Genomic DNA, 23,638 nt, shown 5'->3' on the forward strand with positions numbered 1-23,638 from the left:
TTAACAGTCCCTTTGCCTTCTGGATTGTTCATAACCATGACAATTAGGGATGCTACAATACTTTCAGAAAGTGTCCAGCCCGGTTTATTTCATAAAACAGTACGTTACATATGATTAGCAAACAAATGGGACAGTTTTAAAAACATATCGGACTCCTTATGATTTTCCATTGGAAGCCCTCATTTGAAAGTCCATTCTAAACAGGCTTTGTCAGTACACTTTCATGAGAATAAAAACATTAACACACAACATGAACATTACACAGTCACTTATATTGCTCTGTACATGTTTGCAAACAGGACAAGCCAGAACAGTTGAGCCACGCTAAATTCTAAACCACTATCTGGTTCTCGCTCTCCTCCTTTTCCTGCCCTTGTTTCTTATTTCCACTCACTCTCCCTCTTTCCCTTGTCTTCCCAGTGTGCTGATAGTAATGTTAATGACCTCAGACCTCAGAAAACAATGGAAGGGGACTGAGAAGAGGGCTGTGTTTTCTTATGCAAAGACGCTATAAGAAGGAAAACAGTCAAAGGAGGATGCTACCAGGCCTGTTTAGACTGCGAGGGTTTCCACAGTCTAATTTAGATTTTGACTTCATGCCAGATTGGCGTGAATTCTGTAAATGAACAAAAATGTCAATTGCCGCATGTCACCTTTGAAGTTAAATACGAAGTACTCACATTAGCACCAAAACTAATTTACTATCACCAGGGAGAGCACTTTTTCGACTAGTGCTATGTGAGTCACCAGGTAAACAATATTGTTAGGTACTTTATACACCTTCCATGTCAGTGGTCTGGGCAAAGTGTTGCCCTCATGTGTTTCTCCTTATGGCACAGCGAGAGTAACATACCGCTCGATTGAATATGTTTTTAAATTTACATTTAATGTTACTAAAATCAACAATTTAGAGAAAGAACCAAACTTCCCATGTCCCCTCTTATCTCATTCCAATACACATTGAACAACTCTTCAGATTTAAGTAACACCGGAGAGTAACTGTTGTCATTTTCACCTATTGACACTATAATGTTCTGTTCTATGACACAAATCTGGCAACAAGTCTTGTTCATCCAAATAAAACTATCATAGTGTAAAGACCCTCATAGTCAGGAAATTACTGGGGCTGTGGGCAGAGCTATTTTCTTAATGAGTTATGTTAAACACAAAAGAAAGCATTGCTATTTCTCCTGATCCCCTACAGGTTTAGTTATAGCACCTTGATGTTTCCTTGCATTTTTTACAGTTAGACAATGAGTTTTATTTCAGAGTGTGGAGTTAATCCTGCCTTTAGGCCCCTGCTGTTGTAGGGAAACTAAACCAGCTGGAAGAAGAAGAGAGAGGGGGAGCAGATGAGAATGAGATGGAATGAGAGAAAACATATTAATCAGTGCCATCTCTTTGACTTGAAGCCTCATATATCTCTGTTCTCCTTACAGTGGAAGCGTGTGATTGGTGTGTCAGAGAGGGTTGCTTCTCTCAGGAGGAAGTAGATAAAACCCCAGTGTTTTCTAGAAGGCGATAAGACCAGACCATCATCACTCACTGACATCAGACAGTCCCCCTCTGAGCTACCGGGGTCACACAAGGGCTGTGTGTATGTGTGTGTGCGTGTGTGTGTGTGTGTGTGTGTGTGTGTGTGTGCGTGTGTGTGTGTGTGTGTGTGTGTGTGTGTGTGTGTGTGCGTGTGTGCGCGTGTGTGCGTGTGTGTGTGCGTGTGTGTGTGTGTGTGCGTGTGTGTGTGTGTGTGTGTGTGTGTGTGTGTGCGTGTGTGTGTGTGTGTGTGTGTGTGTGTGTGTGTGTGCGTGTGTGCGCGTGTGTGCGTGTGTGTGTGTGTGTGTGTGTGTGTGTGTGTGCGTGTGTGTGTGCGTGTGTGTGTGTGTGTGTGTGTGTGTGTGTGTGTGTGCGTGTGTGTGCGTGTGTGTGCGTGTGTGCAGGTTTGCGGGTTGTTTTTCTTGTTTCACACTGACAAAAATCCAAAAAAGGAATAAAAATCCCTAGTGGGATAGTAAAACGAATTCAAGCTAGCGGGTAGATTTCATCGGTCCCCACTGGGGGAAAAGGCTGTTTTAGGATTAGAGGTAAATTACCAGGTAGGAGTTTCAATTTCTGTTGGGGTCAAAAAGAGAGGTTTAGGGTTAACAGGAAAATATAATTTTTAAAGGGAATGTTTGGAGTCAACACAAGGATAGTGCAACCTTCAATGTGTTTGCAAATAAAAGCCAACCTGAGAAAAACTGAAAGCTTTCTGAGGGATATGTGACATGAATGATACAATGTTTAATGATCGAAACTCAGCCGTTATGTAACTCAGAGCCTGTTGTTTCTTGGTGGAGGGAGAGCTGGGTGGAACTGGGGCCTGTTCACAGAAACAGAGAGTCTGTGTGTATTTGTGCGTCGTTCCCTGCAGTGGCAACACAGCGAGATCCAACAGCACGAATATGTGTCAGTGTGTGTCTGTGAGATCCTGGTAAATGGCAAAAACACAACCCAGCCAAGGTAAACAGTTCAGCCCAAAGCACTTATAGCCATTGCCTAGTGGTGAATGGGCCGTTTTGCTCTACCATATCAAAGTGATGTGACTGGTCAGTCTACCTCTTCACAATACCACTGACAGCTCTTCATACAAATGGTGGTGATCGGTCCAAGTTTGATCTTAACAATTCTATAAATGCTACCAACCTGGCCGAAGCCTTTGATTCTGCCATTCACCGAATCCTTATGAACACATTCTGCAGCCAGGTTCTTGGAGACTCTGCATGTATGATTCTGACTGTGTACGGTGCATTTTTATTTCTTGATTCCCCGTTTGGTTGACCTCATTTTCTGCATACAGGAATAGATTTGCACTTGTTGCCGGTGAGTTTTCTATTGACCTTTACGGAGACAGCACTGTGTTGTACATCCAGACCCTCACTGAGCTCTGTGCTGACCGGGCTTCAACATGCTTTCAATAATATACAACACACGTTCCTTGATCCCTAACTAATCCTCATCTCCAGTAAAACAAAATGCATGCTTTTCATTACCTCTATCTGCTTGCCCCTCAAACATTCTCAGTTTAGATTTATTTGAGGGTATGCCGAAACACACAAGTATCTCGGAAATCTGTTTGACCAATCACTTTCCTTCCGGAGCGATTTTAGCCACCTCCATTTTAATATCAATTCCAGAGTATTCTTTCTGTTTTGCAACAAAGCCTCCGTCACCCTTGCAGAAAAACATTTTCATGTAAAAAGGACCATCCTACAAGTCCTAGAGTTTGGTTATATCATTTACAGGATTGCCTCAGTCAGTCAGCTCAGTAGAATATATGTAGTTCATTACGACACCATCCGCTTTGTCACCAGTGCTCCCGGCAACACTCACCACTGGGATCTTTATGCTCTGGTAAACTGGCACTCACTGCACACTCAATCTAAGACTAATGTTCACCAACCTACTTACAAGACCCTCTCCTGAACCTGACACTTCCTTTGGATTTCATTATTTTTTGCCTCTGTGATGCCAGTGACTGGAATTAAATTGTATTTCCTCTTAACTCCTTGAAAAACAAGTTGTCTTAACTGCTAGCTAATCTTTGCACCTGCTTAGCACCTTATCATATCGTGAGTAACAACACAACAATGCACCTTATCTATCTTTATATTTGTATCCCTTTCTGCGGAGCAGCATACTAGTATACTTAATTTATCTCTTGCCCATTCCATTGCACCCTGGGTTCTTGATTTTTCTCATATGTAACTAAGTGTTTTCTTGCAATAGTTATGCCTTTGTCCAGGTCATCACTGTAAATGAGAATTGGTTCTCAGGCGGCTTACCTGGTTTAAATAAATGTGAAATGGATAAATAATATAAAGGTCTGAACATCTTAAAATAGGACCAATCTGAGTGGGGAGGTTCCACTATGCACCTGATAGGCATGACGGCTCTGTCAGTACAAACCAATGTGAATTGCTGATTATATATAATAAGTCATATTTGAAGTTATATTTGGTCTGTAGTTAGCTCTGCTGCCTAGTCTAAAATGGCTCCAGGTTTATTACAAGAACTTTTACCTGTATATGTGTCACACTGTCTGCTCCTCATGATTCATCAAGGTTGATTTGATCAAACGTGATTGCTCCATTGAACTTCATCCTGTTATCTATTTTCACAGTAACCAAAACGCTCTACAGATGCTGATCCCTAAAACGACTTAACTATTAAAGGGGCATTCTACTTAATATACTTATTACTAATGTCAGCAATAATCTGCTTGTGAGATTAAATTACAACATCTCCTCAACACAATCTAGAGCAAGCAATTTTGAATTTTGTGGAAGACTTTGTATTCACCTGTTCATCAATGACTATCAGCAATACTGTTCATCAATGGCTGTCAAACAATATGATTGTCTATTTCAGGCCCTATGTGCTTTCAATAAAGGGTTATAGCACTTTATCTCTGATTTTGTGAGATAAAGTGTAAATCCACTTTTACATTTTGATAGATGTTTATGTTTTCCTTGTTTTATTTAATTTTTTCCTTGACTTTAATTGATGTAAATCTGTTTTAATCTCTTTGATTTAATTGATGTAAAGCACTTAGAGCTGCATTCTATGTATGAAAGGTGTTATATAAAGTTATACAAAATACTACAACTAGATGTTTTAAACAGCAGGTATTGAAACACCAATGTTGATCATGCCCATCTGATATTCTGTGTCTGACTGTATTAATTACACGCAAATGCAGAAAGTTTTTTCACATTTCATTTGCCTGGTATCATAATAAGTAACTACAACAGTTCTTAATGATGAACAGCACGTTCGTGTTGGTCCCGTTTCAACCATCGCCAATAAACATCAACATGTAGACAGACAAAAAGATCCTTATTAATCATGGTTAGGCTCCAATTTTGTAGTAATATTATATTATATGTATACTATATACTTGCAGTTTTAAGGACAGTAACTTAAAATCTAAAAAGAGATGTAAAAAAATCAAAAAAATTTGTTTTACATAAATATGGCAAGCAAAAGATCTCAATAGTTCCTGTAACTTCTGCAGTACCCAAAAGTAGCAGTACATCAATTCCCAAACATAGTATTTTTGTTATAACTACGCAAAGAAGAAATCAGTTGAATAAACTTTGTTATTTGCCATCCCGGCCCGGATTAAACTGTTGATCCAAATACGCATTTACTAATTTATCTATAATTTATTTACTAATGGTTTCAATATGCACAAACAAGAAGAAATGACATGAATTATACATCACCCTGGATGGTGCCTGAAACACTCTGAATCGTGAACCAATGTCAGGCCATCATTTGGTGAAATGTATTTTCTACTCTTTGAAATCTTTGCCCTTCTTTTGTACTTCATTTATAGGGTACTTTAGTACTTTAGTACCTATGAAAGATAGACCTATGAAAGATAGACAAACATCCAAATTGATAATTTTGGGGCTTTAAGTGTATTTCTACAGCTCTTTTTGCAGTAGGCTAACTTAGCTTTCCTTTAACCTTAACAATATTGTGTCCCAGACGTTCTACTGTGTCTAAATGATATATTTATTAGTTTGAAGCTCCAACCATTATGTCCTAGAATTTGTTTTTGTGACAAGACATCTTGAGAAAACAAATGCAGGCAATGTATTAACAGGTTTGTAAGTATTTCAATGTAAAGATGTATGCATGTGTGTATAATAAAGGGATGCTGGACAGGGAAGGGCTGACACAACAATGATGTCATGAGGTCGCGAGTTCAACCGGGGACGGGCTAACTGCATGACGACCAGAGACAATGTTACAATCTGAATATTCATGAGGACAGTTCTGAGATCCTCTGAGGCAGATGACACCACGGTAACGATGGGGGTAGTTCAGACCTTGTGCTCATCCGTTCTCGAGGTAAATACCTCACATCCAAGACCACGTGTTCACAGGTCACAAATGCAACATAAATGGAAATGCCACACGTGGCAAAACAAAAAGCCAACGTGAATGTGCTGTATTAAACATCCCGGATGACGTTAAAGAAGCAAACCATTCCGACTGGCCGGTTGCTTAACGTTATCAGCAGCCATTTACAGGATATCTCAGGAAGACACGGGGCTGGGGGAGGTCGACCTCACTCTGAGACAGCTAGGGTCAAAGGTTACTTTGACGAAGGAGGGCTGTGCTTGGATCATGCCTGAAGTGACAGAGAGAAAATAAACAGACCCCCCCCCCCCCAACCTATATTCTTTCTCCTTAATTGGGTTTATCGCAACGTATTTAGAGCAGTGAAACCCCCCCATTTCCTTCTCCCTCCACCACAGACTGGGTTCGACATTATGACAGTGTCTATGTAGCACGTAGAATCTGGGTTCTCTGCGTTCCTCGCCTGTTTAATAATTCTGTATCACATTCTACAGATGTCTGAGAGGCTGAGGCTGCCTGAGCCCAAGTCTTTACAACGTGCTGGTTAATGTTCAGATTACCACCATGTTTTATCTACACAGGGATGCAATCTGACTGAGCTTCAGTCCTCTAAGTCCCTGAAGTTTTGTGTGAAATTAACACACATCGCCGCCTGAAGAACAGATCTAACTTCAGCAGGGTATATCTAAATCCGCTTATAAGATATTCAAAGAACCCAGGCAAGCCCCTAAAATAATCACCCTAAAATAATCAGTACCCAAAATAATCGCTCCAAAATACTTCCCGAACGCGTTCACAGTTGGAAAGACATCAAGTTATTTTTTTTACCCTTCAGCCTTTAACACTATGTCAGCCCTGTGTGTGTGTGTGTGTGTGTGTGTGTGTAATTGTAATTCTTTGAAGTTACTAGTGCCTAAAATTGGAATCAGTAACATACATTTTGCATTGCCTTTTTGCCTACTTTCAAACAATGTTTGAAATTACATAGCTGGCCACAACTGGATATAGAATTTTACTTCACAGGTAAGATTTTTGCTAAATCTGTACAGTAAAACTGGTCCTAAAGATTTCCAGTCCTTCCAACTGATGAAGTGGCCATTGTGCTTTTAGAATCTGACTCTTTAAAGATCTGAAATATTATTTTAAAATACTGGAAGGAGGGCTTGTTTCAAAAAAATGTGTCCTTAATGTACGAAATCTCATTGTAAATATGTAAAATCCACTGAAGCCAACACTATTTTACAACTATAGACATATACTTGTCAGTAGTAATTTAAGAGATTGGTTTAGACCTAGGACACCAGTTGAGTAACATTAATGATGTGGTAGAATAGATCACATATATCACATAATTCAAATTTGCTCATTGAGCAGGGTTTGTATTTTTAGGACCCAAGTATATCCTTACTAACATTAGTCATCAGTACATACAGAAGTAAGCTTTAGTGAAATTCCCTTTAAATATGAAAATATGAAAGTAAAAAACGTAAAACTATGAAATATGAAACTCAAAACGTAATACGGGAAATGTGTGTGTGTCCAGCATGCATGTGGACTGCTCCTCCTCGGTAGAGATCCATCCGTTATTTACCCCAGCAGTCCCATTCTGCAATATTAACACATCCACTGCCTTTATGGATGCAGTACGACAGCCTGGTTCTAAGGCTCAACACTGAAAAGCCAATAACGGCCTCAGGGACTGGGGCCGTTATTGAAAAAAACTGTCCTATCTGCATCCATCCGTGGTAAAAACCAACCAGCGCGGGGCCCCAGCCAACCCGTTAACGGACTGAAGCCAGCGGCCCACGTCCCAAACCAACTCTCCATTCAGCTCTGGAATGTACTGAACCCACCAAGAACTCTCCCATCATGCCCCAGCTAACTGATCTAAACACACTGGCCCTGTTCTCCGTTCAATAAATGGCCTTCTGTTGATCTTCCTAACTCGTCGATGCTTTTGGAGACTAAACATAGCACGTTGTGTACATTCTGGACGTGTGTTAGGTTTTGATTGCCAAAGTTGATTACAAAGGCAATGTTACGGAACAGGTTCATCATGCATGCCTGTGATGTTGAGAGCCGTTTTTTCCTCAGAGCCACTTGTTAAATAGGGCAGAGATAAGTGACACACACACATGCACACACGCACCAACACACCAACACACAAACACACAAACACACACAGGAGTGGAGCCACGGGATTTAGTAGGAGTTGGAAGCATGGTACTTAGAACTTACTCTCCATAAATACACCCCAGAAACAGCTTAATCTGTTAATCTATTCATGGAAACACCTCTTCTCTTCAGTTCCTGTCTACGCATGAGCATATCACCAGGTCATTGATCTTACCTGATTAATACAGCCCTGTTTAAATGTCTATTTCCAGCTTCCCGCCAAGTCACCATTTCAGGAACATAGTATTAATGTAGAGTGTCCCTTGGATGTTTCTGCAGCGCTTGCAGTGTATTTTAGTTTTGAAATGGCTTCCAAAGTAATGCAATTTTGTCTCAGAAACTGTAGAACTTTCCCTCCCGAAAATGTTATCAACGCTTAAGAAAATGTAAATTCCAAGTTTCGTGTTACGCTGTGATCATTTTGCTGTGTTAGCCAGCTGACAGTTAATTCCATCCCCGGGCTCTGCTACAGACTCCATCCCCAGGCCATGCCGTAGATACAACGCGACATGTCTCTGTCAAATGTGTCACGTCACATCATTTCAACACTTTTAGTCTGAAATGTGAACTGGAGATTATGCTTCTGTTTCACCTTATCGTCTTCCATTTCACTGAGTTTACATCCAGTCTCTCTTATAGGTAAAGATATCACCTTGGGTTGTATCCAGGAAACATGACAGGGCATCCTTCATGGAAACAAGGTAGTTAGCACTGAAAGAAACAAAGGGACTGTGGTACTTCGTTATTTACAGGTGATGACAAAAAGACAAACCTGTCGCAATTGGGTCATTATAGAACACGTCACAAATTAGCGTTTTCCCTATTCTCTCAACCTACACGGGATCAAGTGAAGGCTACACGGGATCATAATTAAACAGCACATTCTCTCCGTGAGATGTTAACGCTGATAAGAAACTAATTAAGGACATGAATCTGTGCCCTGTTATCTGGCATCACTGCTGCCTGAACTGTCATCCATTTACAGATCAAACACAGTGGTTTGTCGTTGCCTGTACTGTGATGGGAGGGGATCAGGGGGTGGGGATGATTGGGGTGTTGAGGAATCCTGTTTGAAGTCATATGATACTCAAAACCAAGTGTATCGTCTCGTACCACACCCCGCCAAGCTCATTATCCCGCATGTTGGCCTTTTGATTGTAGAGAACTACAATGCACTTTTGTCACCACGATTTGATGATGTTTAGATGTCAAGTTTTGTCAGTGCTCTGGGATGTTTCGATGTCACGTTTTGTCGCTACTCTGGGATGTTGGGATGTCAAGTTTTGTCACTACTCTGGGATGTTTGGATATGAAGCTTTGAAGTTGGCTCATGGGGAACAGACGTAAAAGAAATTCCAAATCTTGTTGCCTTTTAATGAGGTTAAAATAAATTAAAATGATGATCACAGTGAAGATAATTACCAAAGATGGAATCTTAAAGAGGTAGAATGTAGAATACAGAATGAAGTCGTAACTCACAGTAACTCTTCATCTAGCACCCATTGCCTTCTAAAGGTGTATTTGTCTAGAGATCACTTTTTACATGTGGAACAAAGATGGAAGGCTGAGACATTTCCAGAGTTTGATTGTTTCATCCATGAGACAGCATTACATCACATTCTGTCACAAATAGCAATGTGTTTGTCTGTCAACTATCCAGTCCAGTATCCTGTAGTCTGTCCAGTCCAGTACTTTGTAGACTGTCCAGTCCAGTACTCTGTAGACTGTCCAGTCCAGTACTCTGTAGTCTGTCCAGTCCAATCCAGTACTCTGTGGTCTGTCCAGTACTCTGTAGACTGTCCAGTCCAGTACTCTGTAGTCTGTCCAGTCCAATCCAGTACTCTGTGGTCTGTCCAGTACACTGTAGACTGTCCAGTCCAGTATCCTGTAGTCTGTCCAGTCCAGTATCCTGTAGTCTGTCCAATCCAGTACTCTGTAGACTGTCCAATCCAGTACTCTGTAGTCTGTCCAGTCCAGTACTCTGTAGACTGTCCAGTCCAATCCAGTACCCTGTAGCCTGTCCAGTCCAGTACTCTGTAGACTGTCCAGTCCAATCCAGTACTCTGTAGCCTGTCTAGTCCAGTACTCTGTAGACTGTCCAGTCCAATCCAGTACCTGGTAGTCTGTCCAGTCCAGTACTCTGTAGACTGTCCAGTCCAGTACCCTGTAGACTGTCCGGTTCAGTACTTCACAAAGGGTCTGTAAATGGCGGTCAGACTGGTCTCCACAGCACAATGGCCTGGCCTGAAAATATAAAAAGGATTGAATGGGAGGAAGCACAGAGACAGGAAGCCAATCAAACCGGAGGAAATTCCCGATGTATTGCATTACTCATCCAATAAACACCATCACATATCTATGCCAGGACAAGCCTTTCCTCTCCTTCACACCTGCCTGTCGGTCATACCTGACCTGGGCATTGCATCTTTCATGTGGACGCTGTGATGTTGTGTGAAACATTAAATAATTCATACCTGCTGTGCAGCTATGAACTACAGGCAGACAGGCAGTACAGACAGACAGTGGAGTAGTTTGCAGTGGTTTCTTTTAACACTGGATGGCTCTGTAACACAAACACACCAGCAGACTTTGTCTGTCTGTGTGTATGTGTGTGTGTGTGTGTGTGTGTGTGTGTGTGTTTGGACATACATGTGAATGCATGTGTGTGCGTGTGTTAGGAAACATAAATCACTTTTGCTTTTAAACAAATGATTAATTTAGTGGTGTGTTACCTGATGCCGGAGTGTGTTTGTGGGTATGAGGCGACGACTGCCTGGCGTGTCAACATCACACTTGGTAACCAGACTGGGATTTTCCCTGACACGCAAATGCACACACACACACACACGCACGCACACACACACACATACACACAGAATTTGTTTATCTTTCTTGGATCACACACGTTTGTTTTTCAATTCTTTTTGGAACCATGTTCTTTATCACTTTACCCTAATCTTAACCATAATCTAAAACCTACTTTACCCTCAGAATTCTTATCTTCATGCGTTCATTTAACCTAACACCTAACCTAAACCTAACCTGTAATGCTATTATTATCCCATTTTTAACTTTTAGCCTAAACCGATTTCTCAGGTTTCACTGTCTTTGTGGGGACCTCTGGTCACATGTCCTACATGTATTGTTAGGTCTGGATCGCACACACACACACCCACACACACACACACACACACTCACTGAGCAAGCCATCTATGAAGGTCATACAGCCAACACTTGCTGGGTACAAATTAGGTCAAATCCTCTGATCAGAATTCACAGTAACGTTCCTGTGGACAGAGGGATATAATAAGTCTAGAACATTTATATTTCAGAATAATAAAGGCACATGTATCACACAGTCCTTGCATTACCAACAGGGTCCATGTGGCTCAGAGGGTAAAGCAAAGGGCTTACAACACAAGGGTTGTTGGGTCAATTCCCCCAGAAGGCCAGTAGGAAGGAAAGGCTCCAGGGGCTCTTAGATGGTGTGTATCATATATGATAGATTTCCTGCCCGAGCGAGTGAGATCATCAGATAACTGGGAAAATGTTGTGCCCATAACGGTATGTTATTGTATGTGTAAGCGGTATATGTATGTAAACACTGTGAGAGCTACATAGGAGTGCATTTGGATTGGGTTGCAAATCCAGTGGGCTTGCAAAATAGGAACCACGTGCTTGCAGTTAGTGACCAGGCACAGAACATCACACAGGCATGATCAACACTGGTGTTTTAAAAATAACTACTGTTTTAAAAAATGTCTGTCTTCTAAATACTATCTTGTGTTTTCCGATTGCCAATTCTTTGGTAAGCCTGTCTCTACTTTAAATATAAAAGCTGGAACTTGTGGCATTTTATTAACAGAAGACTTCAGCAGTAATGGTCTGTTAATAAAATAGATTCTACCATGGAATTAAAATTTACTCTGTGGAATTATATGAAAATACACTCACCTAAAGGATTATTAGGAACACCTGTTCAATTTCTCATTAAGGCAATTATCTAATCAACCAATCACATGGCAGTTGCTTCAATGCATTTAGGCGTGTGGTCTTGGTCAAGATAATCTCCTGAACTCCAAACTGAATGTCAGAATGGGAAAGAAAGGTGATTTGAAGCAATTTTTAGCATGGCATGGTTGTTGGTGCCAGACGGGCCGGTCTGAGTATTTCACAATCTGCTCAGTTACTGGGATTTTCACGCACAACCATTTCTAGGGTTTACAAAGAATGGTATGAAAAGGGAAAAATATCCAGTATGCGGCAGTCCTGTGGGCGAAAATGCCTTGTTGATGCTAGAGGTCAGAGGAGAATGGGCCGACTGATTCAAGCTGATAGAAGAGCAACTTTGACTGAAATAACCACTCGTTACAACCGAGGTATGCAGCAAAGCATTTGTGAAGCCACAACACGCACAACCTTGAGGCGGATGGGCTACAACAGCAGAAGACCCCACCGGGTACCACTCATCTCCACTACAAATAGGAAAAAGAGGCTACAATTTGCACGAGCTCACCAAAATTGGACAGTTGAAGACTGGAAGAATGTTGCTTGGTCTGATGAGTCTCGATTTCTGTTGAGACATTCAGATGGTAGAGTCAGAATTTGGCATAAACAGAATGAGAACATGGATCCATCATGCCTTGTTACCACTGTGCAGGCTGGTGGTGGTGGTGTAATGGTGTGGGTGATGTTTTCTTGGCACACTTTAGGCCACTTAGTACCAATTGGGCATTGTTTAAATGCCACAGCCTACCTGAGCATTGTTTCTGACCATGTCCATCCCTTTATGACCACCATGTACCCATCCTCTGATGGCTACTTCCAGCAAGATAATGCCCCATGTCACAAAGCTCGAATCATTTCAAATTATGTTTCTTGAACATGACAATGAGTTCACTGTACTGAAATGGCCCCCACAGTCACCAGATCTCAACCCAATAGAGCATCTTTGGGATGTGGTGGAACGGGAGCTTCATGCCCTGGATGTGCATCCCACAAATCTCCATCAACTGCAAGATGCTATCCTATTAATATGGGCCAACATTTCTAAAGAATGCTTTCAGCACCTTGTTGAATCAATGCCACGTAGAATTAAGGCAGTTCTGAAGGCGAAAGGGGGTCAAACACAGTATTAGTATGGTGTTCCTACTAATCCTTTAGGTGAGTGTATGTTTCATTGAGAGTTAAATTATATATTTTCTCCCTTGATTTGTATGAGTTCTCTATGATTTTATCACTATACGTAACCATTAAATTCTAACAGCTCGTTCTAGATTGTACTGAGTAGTTCTATATCACACAAACGTATTGCTAACATTACAAATTAGTCCATTAAGTAGATGAGCTATGGTGAAATTCCCCTTTAACATGTATTACAGAAAACACAAGGTATTTACACACAAAAATACAGTTTCATATGCAGTTTGTTATACTATTATGCAGTTGTAGTTTGTGAAGGTATTTCAGGTATGTGTACGAGCACACAGTCTGGGGGCCTGGTGTTCAGTGTCAAAGTTTGTCTGACCGGTCACAAGTCCAGACGCCACCCCTCAGACCTCCCAAACAAATCCCACTCCAGATATAAATAGCAATGATTACAACAAAGACAGGACGGCCCCCGGAGCCCAACACTGCACTCAGTAAAACTCAATACATTATCTAACAGAGAAGTATCTGGAACCTACGAAGCCTGCGCTAGCCTGATAAACCAGCGTTTTCCTGGCTACACAATTTTATTCGGTGTTTTAGTATGCAGTCAAAGTATGCTGCTTTTCTCGAAACATATTTACGTCCACAGCCGCTATACTGCACAGCGAGAGCACCCATCGCTTTTGCATAAATTGAGAAGCACGCTTCAGGGTGCTTTTCACTTTCAGCTACAAATGAAGCCAAACACATACATTCCCTGACAGTGGCTGTAAGGTGTGAAGGTTTTAAAGGATGGGAATACCAGTGGCATTAATACGCCTAGAAGTTGATCATCCTATTTGGATGGACAACCTAGGGGATCCATGTGGGGATGGTGGTGTGTGGGGGTGTGTGTGTGCGTGTGTGTGCTTGTATGTGCATGGCGATGTGTTTTACAGCAGACTCCATGCGGGTGACACATAAGACCAAAGACAGGGGCTACATAAATACATTCGGTAATCTGATTCTCCGTGCCACTTTATTCGCGTCCACCTCCACGTACGCCTGGCCAACCTGCCAGCTCGGGCAAAACAGTCTTGTAGCAGACATGAGCTCGTCTCATATAGGGATTCTTCTTTGACCCACATGGCTCTCATTCAGTAGCCATCTAGGGCCATCGATGGCCTTCTGAAGTGAATACTCTTGGCGGGGAAAAGGAAGATAATAAATACCCTGGAAATAGTTAGTCGAGGAAAATAGATACAGAAGGCCTAAAGTTTTATATGCTATATGAGATGAGAGGTCTTTGAACTTTTCATTCAAAACATCTTTGGCCTTGCCTGGTTCCTCTGCATGGCCTGGAGCCAGAGGTCTGTTCGTGAGGAGAATGATGTCACCTCCACCTGGGGGTCTGTAGTCCTCCTGCTCTCCCGCTGTCTTCTCTACACATCTTCATCGACTCAGCTGCTTCTCAGCAGGAGGGCCGAAGTGAAAGAAAAGTATGTTCTCTATCTTCCCTGTATCTCTCCTTCCTGTATCTCTACTCCCTGTATCTCTCCTTCCTGTCTCTGGTAACCCTGTCTCTGTACTCCCTGTATCTCTCCTTCCTGTCTCTAGTAACCCTGTCTCTCTACTCCCTGTATCTCTCCTTCCTGTCTCTAGTAACCCTGTCTCTGTACTCCCTGTATCTCTCCTTCCTGTCTCTAGTAACCCTGTCTCTGTACTCCCTGTATCTCTCCTTCCTGTCTCTAGTAACCCTGTCTCTCTACTCCCTGTATCTCTCCTTTCTGTCTCTCTACTCCCTGTATCTCTCCTTCATGTCTCTCTACTCCCTGTATCTCTCCTTCCTGTCTCCCTCCTTCCTGTCTCTCTACTCCCTGTATCGCTCCTTCCTTTCTCTCCACTCCCTGTATCTCTCCTTCCTGTATCTCTGTCTTCTCACTGTCTCTCTCTCATTCACAGTTGTGAAGGCAGAGGCAGAAGAACTAGGTCAAATCTGAGATAGACAGACAGAGAGGGAGAGATTCAGTACAAACATGTACTATATATCCAACTCCCCATGGGACTAAACCAATGTGATGTCAAGGGATAATCTCCCAACCGATACTGGATACCAAAACAAAACTATATCAAAACATATTTGAGATTCTGTTGCTCTGGGCTTAGTCAGGCATCTAGAAAACATATATATATATATATGAAATATTGAAATAATGTGCACCCGTGCAAATAAAACTGAGCACACAAGACAGACCCTCTGCTCTCTAACCTGCTTCTTCTTGAAACATAAAGGAGACAAAAGGCCGTAGGTAGGTAGTTCAAGGTAAAGATATATAGAGAGGAACAGAGAGACAGAGAGAGAAATGTGAGAAATAGGAGGTGGAGAGAGGATGGAACATGCAGAGCGGATGGGAGGTGCAGAGTGGATTGGAGGTAGAGAGAGGATAGGCTCTAGAGGGAGGATGGGAGGTGCAGAGAGGATGGGAGGTGCAGAGAGGATGGGAGGTGCAGAGAGGATTGGAGGTAGAGAGAGGATAGGTTCTAGAGGGAGGATGGGATGTGCAGAGAGGATGGGAGGTGCAGAGAGGATGGGAGGTGCAGAGAGGATTGGAGGTAGAGAGAGGATAGGTTCTAGAGGGAGGATGGGATGTGCAGAGAGGATGGGAGGTGCAGAGAGGATGGGAGGTGCAGAGAGGATTGGAGGTAGAGAGAGGATAGGTTCTAGAGGGAGGATGGGATGTGCAGAGAGGATGGGAGGTGCAGAGAGGATGGGAGGTGCAGAGAGGATTGGAGGTAGAGAGAGGATAGGTTCTAGAGGGAGGATGGGATGTGCAGAGAGGATGGGTGGTAGACAGAGAGGTTGGCCCACACTTCCCATAATTTTGACACTCCCTTTTATGGCTGCATTGTTCAGACAAGATAAAAACATTTGAGTTACAACAGTGTCCTGGACTGGATGTAGATTCAGGCCCTCATTTATGCAAAAAATGGTTATACAAAACTGTTATACATGCTTTTAAGTATTTATGTACTGATAATGTTCTGGGTCATGAAATGCTTACTTAATATATTTCAGTTATTTATTCATGTCAGCGGAAATAACATAGACCACTTAGTTAACACATATCAGTATGTTTATTTAAAGTTACTCTGAAAAGTTAAGTTTTTCACGTCAGACATTCAGAAACCCTACCCTAAATCTATTTAGGGTTGAACCAGCTCAGTCTGTACGAACCCAGACACACAACCAATCTACTGGTGAAGAGATCTACCATAAAACATACCCAACCATAACACATCCACAAACCATCCACAACCAAACCACAACCCAACAATAACACATCCGCAACCCAACCACAATCCAACCCTTACCCAACAATAACACATCCACAAACCACCCACAACCAAACCACAACCAAACCATAACACATCCACAACCCAACAACTATCCAACCATAACCCAACAATAACCCATCCATAACCTGACCACAACCCAGTGTGGTTTCCCAGTTAACAATGTGATTACATTAGTTTCTATATTAGTTTGCTATTTCACGATTTGATTTGCTATCCCTGGAACTACATAGACTATTAGGCCAAGAGGTTCCAAGAGGCATCCTTGGTTCTGTTCTCAGAATTTGAGGGTTACAAACTTTGTATTAATAGAGGTGTAAGGAGGTGTGTACAAAAAGTTTAATACACGTTATCTAAATTCAACTTCACATGTGGTTATGTGTGACTTAAGATGACGTGGACATAAAAATAAACATTGTTTCCATCACCTCCATATAGATGTTTTTTGGGCTAAAAACAAAAGTACATTTTCTCTAAGCCAATATACTTACTTCAGGGTTAGGAATCATTTAACATAAGGATAAAAAAAAAATAGTGTAATTCTCCAGTTCAAGGTCAAAACCACAGTATTGTGGATGAAGTGTGGTTTAGTGTGGTTTTAAGATGAGTGTGGGACTCTCTGTAGGAGACGGAGTGTGGTCTTAGCTGGGCCTGGGTGGCCCTGGAAGTGTATTTCTCTAATCACAGAGTGAACATTTTAACACAGACTTCTAGAGAGAGAGGAATGGGAGAGCGTGTGGAGAGCTGTGGCCTGGCTAGAATTTGTTTACGCTGTTGAGAGAGAGACAGGGAGAGAGAGGAAGAGGGAGACATAGTGAGAGGGGAACTGAGAGACAGGGAGAGAGAGTAAGAAAGAGAGACAGAGAGGTGGAGAAAAGAGAGAAAAGAACAGGGAAAGAGAGAGGAGGAGAGAGAGCGAGGGAAGAGAAACAGGGTTAAAGAGGAGGAGAGAGAGATGGGAAGAGCGAGAGGAAGAGAGACTGACGGAGAGAGACCAAGAGAGACAGAAAGAAACTGAGAGCGAGACAGAGCGAGAGCAAGCGAGCTGAGATGACACACTGATCCAATCTGTGTTTACTCCCATCACACACAATCACATTTTTTGCAGTTGTGCAAAAAACATATAGGCTGTATCCTTAGTTCAGGTTTGACATCTCTAAATGGCAACCAAAAGTGAAATGGTTTACAAACACAACAATTTGGCATCAAACAACAAATAAGGAATTAAATAATTCAGACATAAACTTAATCAGGTTTCCCAGAGCATTCACAGTAATACTCACAGTAATAGCATTCACAGTAATACTCTGCTTTCTGAAGCCTCCAGCAAATCCACTTAATCCTAACAAATGTTAAAGCTTATTTCAGTTCATTTCAGTGCCGTGCATTTATGACCATTTCAGTTTACACAGGTTAATGACAAAAGTAACACGTCACGCTAAATGACAGTATTTCAGTCCTTCATGCTCTTCTGTAGGTCAATTTAGTGCATCCATTTTAATCCATCTTAAGCCTTGGTTGAATATTACCAAGTTTGAATTGGACAACGTTGGAAAGCAGGTTGTTAATACTGAGCACGGAGCACGGAGCAATGCTGAACTTGTCCATACTTCCATCTGATACCTCAGGCCCCTAACCTATCTCCTGACCTGTCCTCATTCACAGCATTTCGCACATGCCTCAGGGCAGCTGATAATGTTATTTGATCACTGGTGGTCCACGAGAGGTTAGAAAGGCCTTGTTCAGTAACTGCGTGTAATGCTAACTCATTGCAAGTTTAACCCTAAACCTAATCTGAAAATGAAAATGGCATTTATCCTCATGGGGTCCACGGCGAAACAACTCAAATGATAAAAAATAGCAAAATGACTCGCACAACTTCAGAATTAACATTAGCACTGCGATAGAATGCATCTCCTGTGACAGATAGAATGTATCTCCTGGTGAACATTGTTCTATGTACTGTAGAATATTTACTGTTTTGGCGTTGCTGCCTCAGGCGACAAGTAACGGCCTGCTATGTCTGGGTTTAGGGTTAGGCGTAGAATAAAGTCTAGGGTCTGATATATGATAAGTGAAGCGGACGTTTACAGGACTTAAGACTATGTGGTAAACGTGTCCACGGCTTTAGGAAGGACTTAACCAAACGCTGCTGCTGTGTTTGGTCGGCGAGCAAAACAAAAGTTGCTTGTCATTTCCAAGTCACTGGGCAATCCTGATCCTAAAATGTTTTGACCTCCACACCAGTATTCAATCATCTCCCTATTTGCTACCTCCAACCTATTTAAACCAAACTGTTGTTCATCCTCTTTGCATCACATGCTCTGTGTGAAGTCGCAGGATTCAGGAGTCCAGTGACCAGAGCTAAATGATATCCCCTGAGACTCAAAGCCAACTCTTCAGTCCCTAATATCTACCACCTCTGGTTTCATCAGCCCAGTTTTCATCGGCCGCGCCCGACCTCATCCACTCTTCTGATCTCAGGGGAGATGAGAATCGTTCCTTTTTATTGTCGGTCTGAGGTCAACTTGAAATAACAACAGCCAAAACAAAGAACCTCTGCCATCTGCCTCTCTCTCTGTCCACAGCAGTTAACGTCTAACTAGATTTCTGCCAACTAGGTTTCTGAAAGCCGACAGTGGTAGGGGTCAAAGATCAGCCTACTCCAAGAACATTTGACCCTAACGACAAGACAACAGGCAACATGTCATTCCCAGATGAATGATGCAATGTTTCTCTCCCCTGCGCCATATTGAGATATTGCACGTGAAACGTTTCATTTGATTTCAATGTCGTTCTGTAGCCTCCTCCTTGGGCCAATCAATGTACTTTTGTGAAAGCGGAATCTCTAAATCAACTCACATCATTTCCCCTGGTTTTGGATCGGATGTGTCTTAAATATTCTGTGAATAATTTGCATACATATTAACGAATAGACAGAGAACGTTTCATAGTCCCTGCTCAACTTCATCATGATTACACTAACCTCTGAGCTTATGGCCAATGTCCACTGGGGGGGTCTCTGACCCCATGACCTGTTGATGTCACTGCCCTATCTGCCTCAGATGAGCAGCCTGCTGTTGTATCTTAACGCACACTATAACCTATAGAATGACTCATTAGATAGAGGACAGGAGAACACGGGGGACGCTAGAGAACACGGGAGACGCTGGAGAACACGGGAGATCACAGGAGACGCAGGAAAGTGAGGCTACTAGGAGTTCTTGTTTACATCCAAAATGTTCCTCCACATAACAGTCCTGACAGCAACGCTTGCATCAGATTAACCGCCGCGCGAAAGGAACACAGCATCGCCACCCCAGCCTGGGACACTGTGTACAGAAACACTCCAAACATCTGAAGGAGAGATGGGAAACAGACAGCCTGACACCAGTTGCTTTACTGGAAACCACTTCATTGGCTTTTGAAAAAACCTCCCCGGGTCTACAGCCTCCTCCACCACAATGTGGGCCCACTGCACCCCCTCCCACTCCTCCGCCACAGACCGGACAGCGAAATTGAAAACTACGTGAGAAGATTCACTAGGCATGGGCCGTTTACTACTATGACAACAAAACCGGACTTGCGTGAGGATGAGACCTGGCCTGAAGCCGTGGCGCCATGACAGAAGTATTTCAGTAACGCAAGGAGGGACAGTGGAAATCCTGTGAGTTTAACTTCGCTGTAACTCCTATTCTTGAGTTTTTCTTTAGATCAGCCTGAGCTTGACTCTTTTTCCTCATGCTTTCTCTCTCTCCTGGTATCCCCGGTTCCCTTTCCATTTCTGTTCCTTCCACAAAATGCACTCCAAGCCCAGAGGCAGAAGACGAGAGAGACAGAGGGGAGGGAGACATCTTAGAAGCTGTCATGTGATCTCTCTTCATACCTAGAAGTACAGAATGAAGTATGATCTGCAAAGACAAGGCAACCAACTGTAAACATCACAGAAAGGAAATGAGACTAAACTAAAAAAAGACTTTTCAGACCAAAAGTAGTCACCCTACTTTGCTGAGACGTACGCACGGCGTTTGGATGTTAGATTTGAAATATGTTTAACTTATGCCATACTGATTCCTTCAGAGGAAGCAGACAGTGGTAACGAGGCACCACGTCAGGCCACTCATGTGAGAACCTTACTGAGTGTGTGCCCAGGCAAACGCTAAGGACCCGCGCCAAACCGGAAGTGAGTCAGTGAAATAAAAAGAATAACACAATGTGGCCACGAGCCACACTGGCCTCCACTACAGAATATCCTCTTGGTCTCTCTATAGCTGAGGCTAGTCCTTCCCATGGGATTAACACTGGAATCAAAGACTTTACGACATCAAGACATCCCCTGCCAGATAACATGTTTGTGTACACCAGACTTGATGTAACATCGCCCATCCAAAACAAACCAAAATAATAGATACTTTGGGTCAAGATACTTTCTGTTGCAGCTTGGCCAGCTGAAACACTTTCCCCTCTTTGGTGCACACTGCACCAGCCTCAGTGACAGCAGCCTGCCAGCCAGCCAGACAGACACAGCCTCTTAGGGTCTAAGTGTACAGAGTGTGTGTATGGATGTGATGTCTCACAATGGTGTATCCAGGCCCTGAGGAAAGATATTATTAGGAAAAGAACTACGGTGGACTGACAGAGCTCAGAACAGAACAGAGAAATCAGAAGAAGCTCCCTTTCTCTCACTCTATCTCTCTCACACATATACACACAGACACACACATACACATACACACACACACAGAACAAATGATAATCAATCAAATCATTTTTGTCCAATCTTTCCACACCCACAAAAATATTAACATGCCTACACTAGGCCTACACTACCAACAGGGGACAGTCAGGCTACACAGACCAAGTGTGGACTTCTATTTCTGGTCATTTACAAATTAGGACATTTACTTTTAAGATATTGTTTTATAATATGACTGAAAATATGATTTTTCATGTTTTTCTTTTTTTTTTATTGCCAAGAGGGGACTTGCATCCCTAAGCGATGTCTGCACATTAACTAGGGGATCTCCATATAATGAAGTGAAACTGTCTGTACCCATTCTTTCAATGATTGTTTGTTTATAGCAAATACTGTTTATTTCAACGATTGATGATTCGATTAAAAAATTTCTCTGTTATACAAATGTTAAGAAATAATCATGCCACTTCAATAGAGAATAAATAATGTTTTACCTGCACATCAGAAGTAACTTGACTGCATGCACTTATATCAAGGACTGAAGTATTAGCAACAAAATGTATTTTATCGGGTTTATATATAGTATACTTTTAAAGTTACATTTTAAAGATTAGCATAGATTTTAAGTGAATTTTTACTTTTCTTTAGTTATTGAGAAATTAATGCAACATGTGTAGTGTGCCTTCCACTACACGCAAACTCTCAGTTCCAGTGTTGCAATACTGAATCATTAGACGAATGTCATTTCATCTTGTCTGTTCACCAATAAAAATAATTTTTATGTGACTAATATTGCAGCCATCAGAAACATTTTTAAAGTATTTTTTCCCCATGACACAATTTGTATGTGCATTTCTTTGCATTCATTCTTACAAACAATGGACGATTGTCTCAACTCACGACTTTCTGGCAAAGTATTGATCTTCCTCCGCAGAGACAGAGCAGGAAACATTTACAAAAGAAAGCATTATAAAACTAAACTAAATTATTATCTATCAAACTTGTCATATTACTACTGACACTGATAATGTCTTTTACTGAGCTAATGTATGGACTGGTGAATGAGTGTGTCTCTGCATACTAGTCAACAGGGGACTTCAGTCATTCAGTACAATCCAAGTGGGGACAATCTGTCGGTCTGTCTTTTACCACTGCCAGATAAAGTTTTCTTTTTTCAAATGTCCTACATTTAAAACATATATTAACATACCCAGCCTAAATAACTTCTTTGTAATTTATATAATAATTTAGAAATGGGCAATCCGTCATTCATGAAGTATGAACATACAATAATTAAACACATTATAGATAAGCTTATCAAATTACATTATCAGTGTCAGTAGTAATAAATTATTATATCAATTACAAACTAGGTTTTTAGAAGCTGTCAATGGTTCATAAGATCAATTAGAAGTGCTACTCTGAAGTTGTAGAAATAGGAAGAACTAATTTAGTTTGAGACTTTTATGATTGTTGAGGATCTGCTGGCCTTTCAATCTCATTTGTAAATGCTTTATGAGGCATAGATTACCCTCACTTTAGATGAGCACACACAACATACTTAACTAACAACTAGTAAATGTTACGGGTTGCTTCCCCTCCGCCCTGAGTCAGGTGGTTCGGTCCCTGTTTTGTTTTTCCACCTGGAGTGCTGGGGGTGTGTTCAGTAGGGCAAGGGGCGTGGCAGAGTCTTCACTGCAGAGCCATTCTTCGCAGCTGCACCTCATCCACATGATTCACTCCAGCAATATTTAAACCCGGGCTGATCACCTCTTCGGCGCCAGTTCGTTATCTACTACCCATGTGGTACTTGGCTCTCAGTTCTAGTTACTTGCTATTATCATCCGTGTGCTCCATTTTTTGCCTTTGTTCCCTGTGTTTGTACTTACCCTGTGTTTCTCTCCTGTTGCCTGCTCAGACCTGCTGCTTCCTCTGCTGCGCCTACTAGCTCCTGGCCTCACCACCCAGCCTTCACCGTCAGCTCTCCCCCAGCTTCGGACCTGCCTACACTGTTTTCTCATACAACCCTGGCTCTCCATTAAAACCTTTATTTTTGAATCTACCTTACGTGGTCTGTGTGATCTCTCTGCGTTCTGGGTCAGACGTACTCTAACAGAACGAACTGGCCATGGACCCTGCAGAGGATTCACGTTTTTCAGATGATGAAGGCATGTTTCGAGCCATCAAAAATCAGGGAGCTCTGTTAGGACAACACGACCAGTTGATCCACAAATTACTGGAGACCAACCAACAATTATGCCAGCAAGTTGCTCAGCTTTCTTCTCAAATTGCCACTCTGTTTCTTCCCAGTGCTCCTAGTTCTCCCCCCTCTCAACCAGCTTCCGTAGCCGTGGATGCGACACTACATGCCCG

At 42.1% G+C, this 23,638-nt stretch overlaps 1 long non-coding RNA gene across 1 annotated transcript; it reads left to right on the forward strand.

The window, feature by feature from the left end:
- Positions 1-22,979: 22,979 nt before the first annotated feature.
- Positions 22,980-23,327, forward strand: LOC114839414. Its single transcript, XR_003781877.2, has 2 exons — positions 22,980-23,071; positions 23,184-23,327. It is a non-coding gene; the product is annotated as an uncharacterized LOC114839414 (long non-coding RNA).
- Positions 23,328-23,638: the final 311 nt, after the last annotated feature.

This window comes from Esox lucius, chromosome 10, assembly GCF_011004845.1.
Source record: "Esox lucius isolate fEsoLuc1 chromosome 10, fEsoLuc1.pri, whole genome shotgun sequence".
Taxonomy (NCBI): Eukaryota; Metazoa; Chordata; class Actinopteri; order Esociformes; family Esocidae; genus Esox; species Esox lucius.